Consider the following 13,850-nt stretch of genomic DNA (forward strand, 5'->3'; position numbering starts at 1 on the left):
GGTCTCTACATTACGCCATATATACAGATATAAGGAAACCGCTCGCATTAAGAATGGCTAGTAATTCATCAACGGATGAAGGTGATAGAGGCAAGGGACAGGCCGGCCCCCCAGCATCCAGGACCCGTTCCAAGAAGGAGGGCCGCCACACAAATGGTGTCAGAAGTGGGATGGAGAATGTGAGGACATCCGGAACAGATGGCAGCAATACTTCAGGGGATGAATCAGTTTCTACCCATTCCGGAATCAAGTTATCTACCAGTAGGGGAAGAAGGCAGAAGACCGAGGCTCTAATGGAGATCGTCGAGATGATGAAACATCAAGCCAAAGCCCAGGAGGAAATGATGAAATACCAATCGAAGGCTCAGGAAGAGATGATGAAACATCAAGCCACGGCTCAGGAGGAAATGATGAAGCATCAAGCCAATGCTAATGACGAAATGAAACAGCAAGCCAAGGCATATGTTATGATGATGCAACAGGCTAAATCTATGCAAGCACAGATGGAGAAGCTGCTTTTATCATCCTCTAATGAGCAGAGTAAACCTATAAGGCGAAGACGAAGAAAACTGACCACTCGGGGGAGCACAGATAGGTCTACACAAACAGCATCATCAACTGAGGAGGAGGAAGTCCAATCCAACACTACGTGGCAGAATAGGAGAGGCATTCCTATTAATTCGCCAGTACAAAATGCTGCCAGGGAGACGGCATCACCAGCGGTGCAACCAACTGCTGTGCGAGACCCTCCAATTTATGACAGTAGGCTCCAGGCCATAATCCAGCAAGCATTGGAAGATACACTCCAACATGGGCATACGTCAAAACCAAGGTCATCACAGGATGCCCAACAGAAGCCTAGGGGTACCCACTTTATCAAGCCAGACAAATATGATGGATGTTCATCATGGATTGATTACAGCCAACATTTCAACTCATGCCGAGCAGTGAATGGCTGGGATGATGAAGAAGCGGGGAGGATCCTGGCATCATGCTTAAGAGGTCAGGCACTAAGGCTGCTACGGGAACAAAGGCATATGGTAGGCTTCAATGATCTGAAGAGAATGCTGGCCAATCGGTTCTCAGACAATAAACAGGCTGAGAATCATCTACTAGAGCTGAAGCAAAGACAGAGACAGGAGGGCGAGACACTCAAGGAGCTTGCACAAAGCATCAGAGAGCTCACTGCATTGGCCTACCCAGAGCTGGATTTTGATGTCCGTGACAGATTGGCGAAGGGACAATTCATGGATGCCCTTGTGAAACCTAAGCTCAGAGAGGCAGTGTTCAACAACCAGTGTAAGACATTGGATGATATGGTACATGCTGCAGTGGTAGCTGAGGCCTTCCATCATTCTGAAGACCAGCGGAGCAGCAGGAAACCTAAGTACAGCAGGGCAATGACAAAGGAGAATGAGGAAGATGAATCAACCTCCGAACCAATTTCAGAAGTGAAAGCTATGGTAGCTACCTTGAAGGAAGAATTGGTAGAGGCCATCAGGACTGCACTACAGCCACAACCTCAGACTGTGGTACCTAGTGACAAGCAACAGCAGAAGCAGGGAAATTCAGACAAGTTTGATGGTAGCTGCTACTATTGTGGAAAGAAAGGCCACATGAAGAGGAAGTGCAAAAAGAGGATAAGAGACGAGGCTCAGATTCATCAAGCCGAGCAACAATATCAGAGCTCAACAAACGAAGTAAGGTCGCCCCAGGGGGGCATGGCGCGGCCGTGGAACCTGGAAGCACCAGCCCCTCAATACCAAATGCCACACAGCCAATAGTTACAACCAGGTACAATGGAGAAATCAACAAAGGAATTCTGAAGGGCATGTATGTGCCAGTCACTATCAGTGGGACACAGTTGAGTTTTCTGGTAGACACAGGAGCAACAGATACATACATCTCCAAGTCAGGCTATGCGAAACTACAAGAGAAGCCTACAATTCAAACTACTACAGAGAAGGTTATGCTTGCAGATGGCTCACAACTAGAGGTGGATGGAAATATCCACACAGAAGTGATAATAGGCCAGGGGAAGGCAAGGATCACCCTGATTGTCGCTGATATCTGTAGCGATGGAGTCTTGGGCATGGATAATCTTCTGCAGTTAGGAGCAAGGCTTAACTTGGAGACTGCTACAATGGAAACCAAGTGGGGTTCAGTTCAGTGTCGCCATGAAGACAACACTAGAACTTGCTTTCGCATCATAGCTACTGAGATGTACACCATACCGGCAGGCCGAGAAGGCATCATTACAGGAAAAGTACTGGACGGGGTTTCAGATGACGTTACAGGCATGGTTGAAGCATCAAATGATAGACGTCAACTTACACAGAAAGGCATCATCTTGGCCAGGACCCTCGTCAGAACTAGTAATGGAGCAGTCCCAGTTAGAGTATACAACCCTACAGGATCACAACGTGTGATAAAGAAGGGGACAGAGCTAGGATATTTGTCGGCAGTATCAGAACTAGATATCCGAGCATCTCATCTTTCCAGTGAGGAGATTGATCTACCAGAGTACCTGACTGATTTGTACGAGCGGAGTATACAAGAGGTGCCAGAGCAGTACCATGCACCTATTGCTAAGCTACTGACTACATACCAGGATGTCTTTTCTAAGGGAGACTATGATCTGGGGAAAACCAACCTGGTGAAGCATACAGTTGACACCGGGCAGACCAGACCAATCAAACAGAGGCCACGGAAACATCCATTTGGACAGCGAGATGAAATCAGGAAGCAGGTCAACGATCTTCTGGACAGGGAACTCATCGAGCCTTCAGACAGTCCATGGGCAGCCAACATCGTCTTAGTCAGGAAGAAAGATGGCTCCCAACGCTTCTGTGTTGATTACAGGCAACTAAATAATGTTACCATCAAGGATGCATATCCTCTTCCTCGGATCGACGAGACCCTTGACGCACTCTCTGGAGCCAAATGGTTTTCAACGTTGGACCTTGCTAGTGGGTACTGGCAGGTAGAGCTTGACACGGATGCACAGAAGAAGTCAGCTTTCCTAGCAGATGGGGGACTGTATGCCTGGAAGGTTATGCCTTTTGGCATGTGCAACGCCCCAGCAACGTTTGAAAGACTCATGGACCAGGTACTAAGAGGACTGCACTGGGAGACGCTATTGGTCTACTTGGATGACGTGATCGTGTTCGGGAAATCCATTGATGAGGAGATGGCGAGGCTGCAGCAGGTGTTTGAACGTCTAAGACAGACAGGGCTGAAGTTGAAGCCAAAGAAGTGCAACTTGTTCAAGACTTCTGTTTCATACCTCGGGCACGTCGTCTCTGCAGAAGGTATATCGACTGAGAAGGACAAAACAGAAACCATCAGGACATGGCCCAGACCCGAGTCAGTGAGGGAGGTCCGTGGATTCTTAGGCCTTGCATCTTACTATCGTCGCTTTGTTGAAGGCTTTGCCAGAATTGCTAGCCCTATGCATCAACTGACAGAGAAAGGACGGAAGTTTGAGTGGAACCAGGACTGCCAAGAAGCCTTCGAGAAACTGAAGCATAGACTAGTCACGGCTCCAATACTGGTATACCCTACCGAGGAGGGAAGGTTCATTCTGGACACAGACGCCAGCAATGATGGTATCGGTGGTGTACTCTCCCAGATACAGAATGGCCAGGAACTGGTCATTGCCTATGGAAGCCGAGTCCTAAGCAAACCAGAAAGAAACTACTGTGTAACCCGTAAGGAACTACTTGCTGTAGTAGTGTACCTCAAACATTACAAGCAGTATTTGTATGGTCGCCACGTCCAGGTGAGGACTGATCATGGAGCTCTGAGATGGCTGATGAATTTCCGGCAACCTGAAGGTCAGCTGGCAAGATGGCTGGAAGTCATATCAAGCTACGACATTGAGATTATACACAGAGCTGGAAGGATTCACAGCAACGCTGACGCTCTATCACGAAGACCATGCAGGCAGTGTAAGCGAGAAGGAGGCTGCATCTACGGAGGAGACACTAGGAATATCAACGTCATCACGTTGAGGAATGATAACCTAGCTGACATCCAAGAGGCCCAACAGGAAGATCCTAACATAAATCCAGTCAGGAATGCACTGGTGGAAGGGAGGAAGCCATCCCGGGAAGAGGCGACGGCATATCCTTTTAAGGTCAAGGTTCTCCTGGATCACTGGGACCAGCTAGATGTCAAAGATGGTGTTCTCTACAGGAGGTGGGAACATTATATAGTGTGATGAGTGTTGAGTGTTGTGTTGAATCCTGCTGGAGTTTCTCCCTTTTTTCGACTAAATCTTGGAATTGATTTACCATATTGATTTACCATATAGACAAATGGACTGTGAGTATCACCTTTGTAAGATTGATCTAATTAACAATGTGAACATTTTTTCTTTATTATTGGAGTATAAGCCAGGAAAAATCATGTTGATGTGGAACCTTCTGTGTGTCTGAATTTGATCTACAGTCCCATGCATATGATACAGTGATGTTCCAGTGATCTCGAACTCTTCTTCTTGTTTATAAACACTGAAAGTGACCTTCAAGTTCATTGCACTTCCCTACATTTGAATTTGACTACTGCATGTAATAACCATTGTTCACCTTATATTGTACTGAACAAGATTAGTTGAGAGTGAAAGCCTACTTAATCGCATTCCAATATAACAAGCTTAGGCTTTTTATTCTAAACAATGGCCGGTCCATCCCCATCTTCAAGCTCAATGAACACTAGACAAACTGCAGCTGTAACGTGTCAAGTGATTAAAGACCTCCTACAGAATGAAGAGTTCCTTAAGATTCTTGATTCCGCTGTCAGTAGAGCTGTTGATAAAAAAATGTCAGAGTTAATTGAGCGCTTGGACAAAATGCAGAGCTCCATTTATGATCTGCAAACAGATATGGATATCAAGAATAGAGAAATTCAGAATCTAACAAAAACCAACACAACACAAAAATCCAAAATCGAAATGCTTGATCGAAGTATAAACAATATGGAACAATATTCTCGTAGGTCATGTATCAGGATCCTAGGGAAAAATGAAATAAATGGTGAAAATACTGACACTGTTGTGTCTGACATTTGCCAGTCTAAACTAGGAGTACAGATTGACATAAGCAAAGATATCGATAGATCGCATCGAACAGGGAGATTAAGGTCCCAGTCCTCAGACAATCCATTGCCACCACGCCCAATTATCGTCAAACTGACTTCCTATAGGAAAAGGAAAGAAATTCTGCAAAAAAGAAAACTCCTGAAGGGATCGGGTATCATCATCGTAGAAGATCTTACTGCAAGAAATCAGAAATTGTTGAAGAAAACACGTGAACACAGAAAAGTTGTACAGTGTTGGTCATCAGATGGTCGTATCATCGCCCTGCTACCAGCCCAAGGAGGGAAGACCATGACTAAGCTGATTACCTGCGAAGAAGACTTGAATAAACTATAAACATATCAAAGTGAATGTAAACAAATGAAAAGGAAATACATGCATGAATCAAACACTTCCAACTGAATCATACACATGGGAAATGCATTATTTATATGTACCCTGGTGGACTCCTATATGTTGACTGCTATTGAACTGATACTGAACTTTTTTCACATTTCCATGTATTTCTCACAAGCTTGCTCTGTTACTACAAAGATTGATTTTATATGTTGTGATATGCTTTTTATAATGTTGTATCTTTCTTCATTTCCTCTCTTTTCTCAAGTTTTTCTCTTCTGTCTTTCCTCTCTCCAATTACTTGGCTTGTTTCAAAACTTTATTCGTACATGTCTCTGTCAGTAATTAACTGTGATTCCTCTCCAGTGAATCTTGATAATTATTGGGTAAAATGTTCAAATTGTAGCATTACAGAAAACATTTATGATTTGAAACATGATTTGCTTAGCTTCGGAAATGATGTAACAAACAATAACTTTTTATGTAATAAATGCTTAAGTGAAATTTTTCCTTTTAATAATGTTAATGATGAACAATTCTATGATACATGCCATATGTCTCTTAATGACCGTAGAAATAAGTTTTCAGATTCATTCCTACATGAAATGATTAATAATGGCACACCAAAGTTATCCTTGAATAATGATGAGCCTTTTGATCCTATTAATTTGTCAGACCAGTATTTTACTGTAAAAACATTTAACGAAAATAACAGATCATTAGGTAAAACATATTCTATTATACATCTCAATTGCAGAAGTCTTAATAAAAATTTTGAAAATTTAGACATATTTTTAAATGAAATTGAACATCACTTTGATATTATTGGAATATCCGAGACTTGGCTAAATGATTCATCTCCTTTATCAATGTTTCAATTAGAAGATTATTTATTTGAACATAAACACCGAGTTGGTAAAAAAGGTGGTGGAATTGGAATGTATATCAATAAGTCTGTGCATTACAAAATTAATGATTTAGCTACACAATACAGTACTTTTGAATCGTTATTCATTGAAATTCCACAAAAGGGTAAAAATAAATTGATTGGTGTCATTTATCGCCCTCCTGACAAATCTGTTGATGGTTTTTTAGAAGATTTTACAAATGTTTTTCAAAACAATATTATGAATAATTATGAATGTTACATCATGGGTGATTTCAACTTAGATATGTTAAAAGTTTCACAAAATATTAAAATCGATGCTTTTTTCGATTTGATGCTTAGTTATTCTTTTCAGCCGCTTATTGGTGCACCAACTCGTGTTACAACTTCGTCTGCCACTTTGTTGGATAATATTTTTGTTAACTCAGATTTATTTATCAATGCTGGTATTCTCATATCTGATATAAGCGACCATTTACCTGTTTTTGCAATTACTGGTTCGTTAACAAGTGTGCCACATGAATCTATTTATACTGTACGCTGTATCAATGATGACACAATTAATATGTTTTATAGTGAAGTTCAAAATCTGTCATTTAATTTAACTGATGATGTAAATAGTTCGTACAATTCATTTCTCACAAATTTTACCAATTTATATAATAAATGCTTTATGAAAAAAGAACGTCAACAGAAAAAGATATGCAATAAAAGAGTATGGATGACGCATAATTTAAAAAAGCTCTGCCAGAAAAAATCAGAACTCTATAAAAAGTTTTTACAATATCCTACACAGTATCGTGAGAAAACATATAAAAGATTCAGAAATTATGTAACCTTAAAGCTTAGGCAAGCTAAGAGTAATTTTTATTTCAAGAAATTCAATGATTTCAAAGACAATACAAGAAAGACTTGGCAATGTATTAATACAATTCTGGAAAAAAATAAAAGCTCATCTTCAAGTATTAATGCTATAAAACTGAATGGTGAAATTGTAACTAATAAAGAAACAATTGCAAATGCCTTTAATGATTTTTTTGCTACAATTGGTATTAAATTGTCTTCTCAACACACTAATAATTCTAACACTAATTTTGCTTCTTATCTAGATGACCCCAATTTGCAATCGCTATATCTCAAACCAATAAAACCAAGTGAAATTATTGATATAGTTTTAAAAATGAAAAGCAATACAAGTTCTGGTCAAGATTCTATAGGTATCAAAGTTGTAAAGAAAATAATTCGTTTACCAGTCATTTGTGAAAATCTTAGTCATATTTTTAACTGTAGTATATCTACTGGCAAATATCCTGATTTAATGAAAATAGCCAGAGTAACCCCAGTTTACAAAAAAGGTGATACGAGTGAACTTAATAATTATAGACCAATCTCTGTACTCTCAATATTTGCTAAAATACTCGAAAGATGTATGTATAATAGAGTTGTTTCTTTTTTTGATAAACTCCAAGTTCTTTTCTGTACTCAGTTTGGTTTTAGATGTGGGCACTCCACATCTTCTGCAATATTGGAATTGATTCATAAAATTACACAAGCAATAGAAAGGAAAGAATATACATTAACAGTTTTTATTGATTTGTCAAAAGCTTTTGACATTATAGATCACTCAATTTTATTTCATAAATTACATTACTATGGGATCAGAGGTATTGTTTTAAACTGGTTTCGAAGTTATTTGAATGAACGACAACAGTATACAGTTATAGATGGTGTGGAATCAAAATACAAAACAGTAAGATGTGGAGTGCCCCAAGGCTCTATACTTGGTCCCCTTCTGTTTTTGATTTACATAAATGACTTGCCAAAATGTTCAACCTTATTAAATTACATATTATTTGCAGACGACACCAGTATTTTTCTTTCCAATCCTGATCCAACTCAACTTATCAATACCATGAACACCCAATTAATAAAATTACATCAATGGATGTGTGCCAATAAGTTGATTTTAAATGTAGATAAAACTAACTATGTAATATTTGGTACACGTAAAATTAGTAATAACATCCCAAATATTCATTATAATGATCGTATTATTAATAGAGTGTCAAGTACGAAGTTCTTAGGTGTTATTATTGATGATAAGTTGTCTTGGAATAATCATATAAGTCATCTATGTGGTACCATATCTAGAAATATTGGAATTCTTAGGAAATTATCATTTTTGCCCAGAAATGTTCTTAAATTATTGTATCATTCTTTAATATCTTCTCATTTAAGTTATTGTTCCACAGTGTGGGGCTTTTCATCAAAATATAATCTTAATCGTATATTTCGTCTACAGAAAAGGGCACTAAGAGTTATAACTCATTCTCATCATTTACACCCTTCTTCCCCTTTATTTTCCAAAATGAATATTCTTTCAATTCATAGTATTATTTCTTTACAAACTGGTTCATTCATGAATAACTGTTATCATGGTAATATACCACCGTCACTTTTGAATTATTTTATATTGAATCGATCCATTCATTCCCATAATACACGAAATAGGTGTAAATTTCATCCTCCTCTGTGTCGCACAGAGCTAGCCAAATCAACCATTTTTTATCAGGGCCCTATACTGTGGAACAATCTCTCTGTTAATCTTCAGACAGCTAAGACATGTAAACTTTTCAACTTTAACTACAAACGACACTTACTTTACACTGACCAACCCCTTTCTCTTGACAAATAATCATAGCCTCTCTGTTTCTTTCCTCCTTCTTTCCTGTCCTGTCTTATGCCATATGAATGTATTTTTATGATTATGTATGTATTATGTTTTATGTATTATGTATGCGCTTATGAATCTTATTTTGGGCCATCCAAACAAGCCTGATGAGCTTTAATTTGGTCCACCACTATTTCAAAATGTATTTTTATATTGCTTTGTATATATTTTAATTTTGTGGAAATAAATGAAATGAAATGAAATGAAATGAAAATGAAATCAGGAGATGGACGTGATGTCAGGTGGCGTTATGTACTACCTAAATCTCTGATACCGGAGGTGCTACAGGACCTACACTCTTCTCCCATGGCAGGACATCTTGGTATGACAAAGACTCTTCACAAGGTACAGGAACGCTTCTACTGGGTAGGAATGAAGGAAGATGTCAGATCCTTCATTAGGCAATGTCCAGACTGCGCTCGCCGACAGAAGGCAGCACCAGGGAAAAGAGCTCCGCTACAGCAGAGGCAGAGTGGATATCCGATGGAGAGGATCGCCCTGGACATTATGGGACCATTGCCAGTTACTGATGACGGGAACAAGTACATTCTTGTGGTAGCTGACTACTATACCAAGTATGTCGAGGCATATGCAATACCAGATGAAAAGGCTGAAACAGTGGCACGGAAGCTTCTGGACGAATTCATCTGCCGCTATGGAGTTCCTAATGAGATACATAGTGACCAGGGCAGGAACTTTGAGTCCAACATCTTCCAAGAAGTTTGTCATTTACTGGGTGTCAGAAAGACAAGGACGACACCGTACAACCCAAAGAGTGATGGGATGGTTGAAAGGTTCAACCGGACACTGATCAACATTCTTGCAACCCTACTGGATCCAGAGAAGCACCAGCGGGACTGGGACAGGTACATACCCTACGCCACAGCTGCATACAGAAGCTCCACGCACAACACAATCAAGGAGACTCCAAACATGATGATGTTTGGCCGAGAGGTTTCACTGCCTATCGATTTGCAGTTCTCCAAACAGGATGGAAGTGAGTGGACTGACTATGCTCAGCAGCTGAGGGAGAGAATGGAAGAGACGTACCAAAGGGCCCAGGTACGTAAGGGTGTTGAACTGCGACGCCAGAAGAGGAACTATGATCGGAAATTAGATGGGAAACTCTATGAAGCTGGACAGTTCGTATGGCTCCGCAACAATGCCAGGAAGAAGGGAGTCAGCCCCAAATTAGCACCCAAATGGGAAGGTCCCTATCGAGTGGTGTCCAGACTTTCCGACGTGACCTATCGTATCCAGAGATCCCCCAGGAGCAAACTGAGAGTGGTCCACTTTGACCGACTGAAGCTCTACAACGGATCTGATGTACCGGAGGCCTGGAGGACTCAGCCAGCCGACCTAACAGACGAGGTGACTACCAATCGTGAACCAGATGTTGTGGACGATGGACAACCTACTCAGGCTTCTACTGAGACTACAGTAGAACCAGGAATTCCATTACCTGATGATTCTAGTGACTCAGACGTCAACCCTTCACGCTATCCAAGAAGGCGGAGAAGACCTCCAGACTATTTCTATTGAACACTCATAACTTTCCATCTGAAGACAGACGTGGAACTGTATTCTAGCTGTATTCTAAAACTGACAAACTGTTAATATAAATCGATCTATGGATCTACTGCGTGGCATAACAGAAGACGCAAGGATTCTGACGGTTGAAGAATGAACTAATCAGATAGAAGCATTAATCCACACGAACTGTTGAACCAATGTGGAAAACAACCCAATCTATACTGGACTTGTATATATATGTTTCGCCATATTTATGTCGTAGTATAAGTCATTTATTTGTTTTGTGAAACACCACACCATTATCTTTTCGGATGATATTGTTCAAGGAGGTGTCCTCGACTCACAGATATTTATGAAAATAATTTTGCATAGAAGCACTCGCTGTAATGTTTATATTCAGAGTTAATGTCCACAGAGTGAACACGTTTCATACAGCTAATGAGAATGATGATAATGTTGCTATCAATGAGAGCTTACAGAAATAAGTTATGGAAGCTGCAGAGAGATTGATTGTACATAGTATCCATATAAGGAGTGCATGTAAGAGGACATAACTCTCAGTATGATTAATACAGCGATGCATATAATTCAATACATTTTGGTTGCTTTGTCAAATTGTTTGGAATCCCTCTTTTAATGTGAGGATAAAACAAATGTGAGGACACATTCCTTGAAGAGGGGGGCTGTGTAGCGAACCAGTCCGCTACGGTTTTTAGTTATAATGCAGTAAACGTAGATGGCGCTATAGCATTTGGTGCGTTAGAACTCAATGATCGACTTACGCAACGCACTGCGTAAGGCAGCTCTCGGAGACTATAAATAGCGGAGTTTCGCAGTGAGTTCGTCACTTCGACGCTGGCGGAGGTCGGAGTCGGACGAAGAACTCCCTGCGCTCCTCTCAAACTGGGCTGAATCAAGAAAAGGTTTGAAAATGAACATTGCTCGCTTAATTTCTACTACTGCAAATACAATTCTGGATAATTGGTGACGGTGTTAATGGTGATAACCTGTACAATTGCTGAACAATGATGTATAATTAAAATATGACCGTTGTCATACACCAAATGTAATCATCGTCTCCAACCTGTGTGATCTATGGAATCCCATAGAGATTATACAGCCCCAATAGAAATCCCCTGTTATTCTATATTTCACCTGTTCACACTACCCCTCAACACTCCACCCCCATATATTTTGGGAAAACGGAACACGCCCGGGTCTCTACATTACGCCATATATACAGATATAAGGAAACCGCTCGCATTAAGAATGGCTAGTAATTCATCAACGGATGAAGGTGATAGAGGCAAGGGACAGGCCGGCCCCCCAGCATCCAGGACCCGTTCCAAGAAGGAGGGCCGCCACAATATTGAGCTTCGCAATGTTCGCTCGGCAGCCGACAGGGCCTCGACAAGAGGCTAGGGAGAGAGCGAAGCAGAGCGCCAGGCCTAATTCGCTTCGTGAATTAGGGAATCCCTCGCTTCGCTCGGGAAGCAGCCGCCAGGGCCTCGACAAGAGGCTACATCCACGGCCGGTGTAGCGGCGGATTCGGTTCCACCGGCGGATACCGTATCCGCCGGCAGATATCGTTCTAAATGGCCGATATCGTTTTTAATCGGAACCATCTGGATTCAAGGCAATGCCATCTAATTCAAAGCTATAAGAATTAGTCAAACAAAATAATGATTTTTAATTTGTTTAAAAATTTTGGCGAGGTAGTTATTGATTGAATAAGAATAAGTCACTTGTCCATGAGGAAGAACACGATATACTCTCAAGGAATTATGCACACAAAAAAGTAATGATAAAAAAATAATAATGGGTGTGAAGAAAGGAAGCACTTTAATTATTATTAATCAGAGAAAAAAAAATATATGAAATACAACAAGAAACAGACTGGAGTATAATTTTGACACAATCTTTGGTTCTTGTAAATAAATAAAAATGAGGGGAAAATTGAATGTCATGTCAGTTATAATTGATCATACCACATCGGATGGAATTTTGCTGTTTGTACGTTATTCGGAAAAATAATAATAATGACGAATGTATTTAGAGGACAAGAATGGACAGAGAAGAAGAATTTGAAGTTTAAATTTCTTGATCTATATATTGGTCGATGTAGTGACTTTCAAGAAGTTTATTAATTAGCGTGAAAACACATTCCTCTGTGTATAGGCCTATGTGTGTGTGTGTGGTGTTTTTTTTTCATCATGTCACGCCTTTAAGAAGAGTTGAAGTAAATATGAAATATATTTACTTGTTTCATACATAATCATTAATAGATCAGTTTAGGTCATACATGCATGTAAGGCATGTTATTTAAGCTGGATGAAGCCCTTTTTCTTTATTTAAACCTGCAAACAAACTGAAGCTTAAGCTTATATTTTAAACACACACACACACTACATAGGAAAGTTATTGATTCATAACGTTTTTTTTTTAAGACGACAGATTGTAACTGATTGGAATTTTGTTGCTGTTTTTTTTTTCAAACTAGGTTAATGTTGAAAAATAATGAATAGAAAACCTTCATCTAAAGTTTATTTGATCATAATACTACGTGTAAAATGGAAATAAAGGATGAGAGGAATGGAAGAAAAAAAATGCCATTGATGACTATTTCGATTTTTGATACTTTTATGAAATATTGACTCATGATTTTTAGAAAAAGAAAAAGGTAATAGGAAGTACATGTAGAAAATGAAGGAGGGAAATGAAGAAAAACTCATTCCCAAAATTTGTGGGGGTCTTTTCCGCTCATCATGTCACACTTGAGACGAGAGACGACACTTTCGTGTAAAATATGAAATATATTAATTCTGTTTCACATTATCTAGTTTGATGGAATATAATTTATGTTATTTATGTTGGCAATCAAACTGCATGTAAATTATCAGCAATTAAAGACAGATTAGTGTAATTCTAATACTACATTCGTTGATAAATAACAAAAGAAACTAGGTCAATTATAGATTGTAGTTGATAAGAGGTTGCGGGTGATTTGCATATCTTGTTATTTATTGAAGAAGCGCCTCTGATACAGCAATAACCTAATATGTGTGTGTCCATATATATTATATATTGTAGGTTAATGCCATGTAGTTTGATATCAATGACCTCATCACATTTACATGTTTCAAATGAAGCGTATATATGGACACACCCAGTTCAAAAGAATGAATTCTATAGGCCATAGGAAAAAAAGATGATACAACTTAAGAGGAATCTTAATTGCTCTTTTTAATTGCAGCGTATAGTCATTG

The sequence above is a fragment of the Lytechinus pictus genome, chromosome 3 (assembly GCF_037042905.1).
Source record: "Lytechinus pictus isolate F3 Inbred chromosome 3, Lp3.0, whole genome shotgun sequence".
Taxonomy (NCBI): Eukaryota; Metazoa; Echinodermata; class Echinoidea; order Temnopleuroida; family Toxopneustidae; genus Lytechinus; species Lytechinus pictus.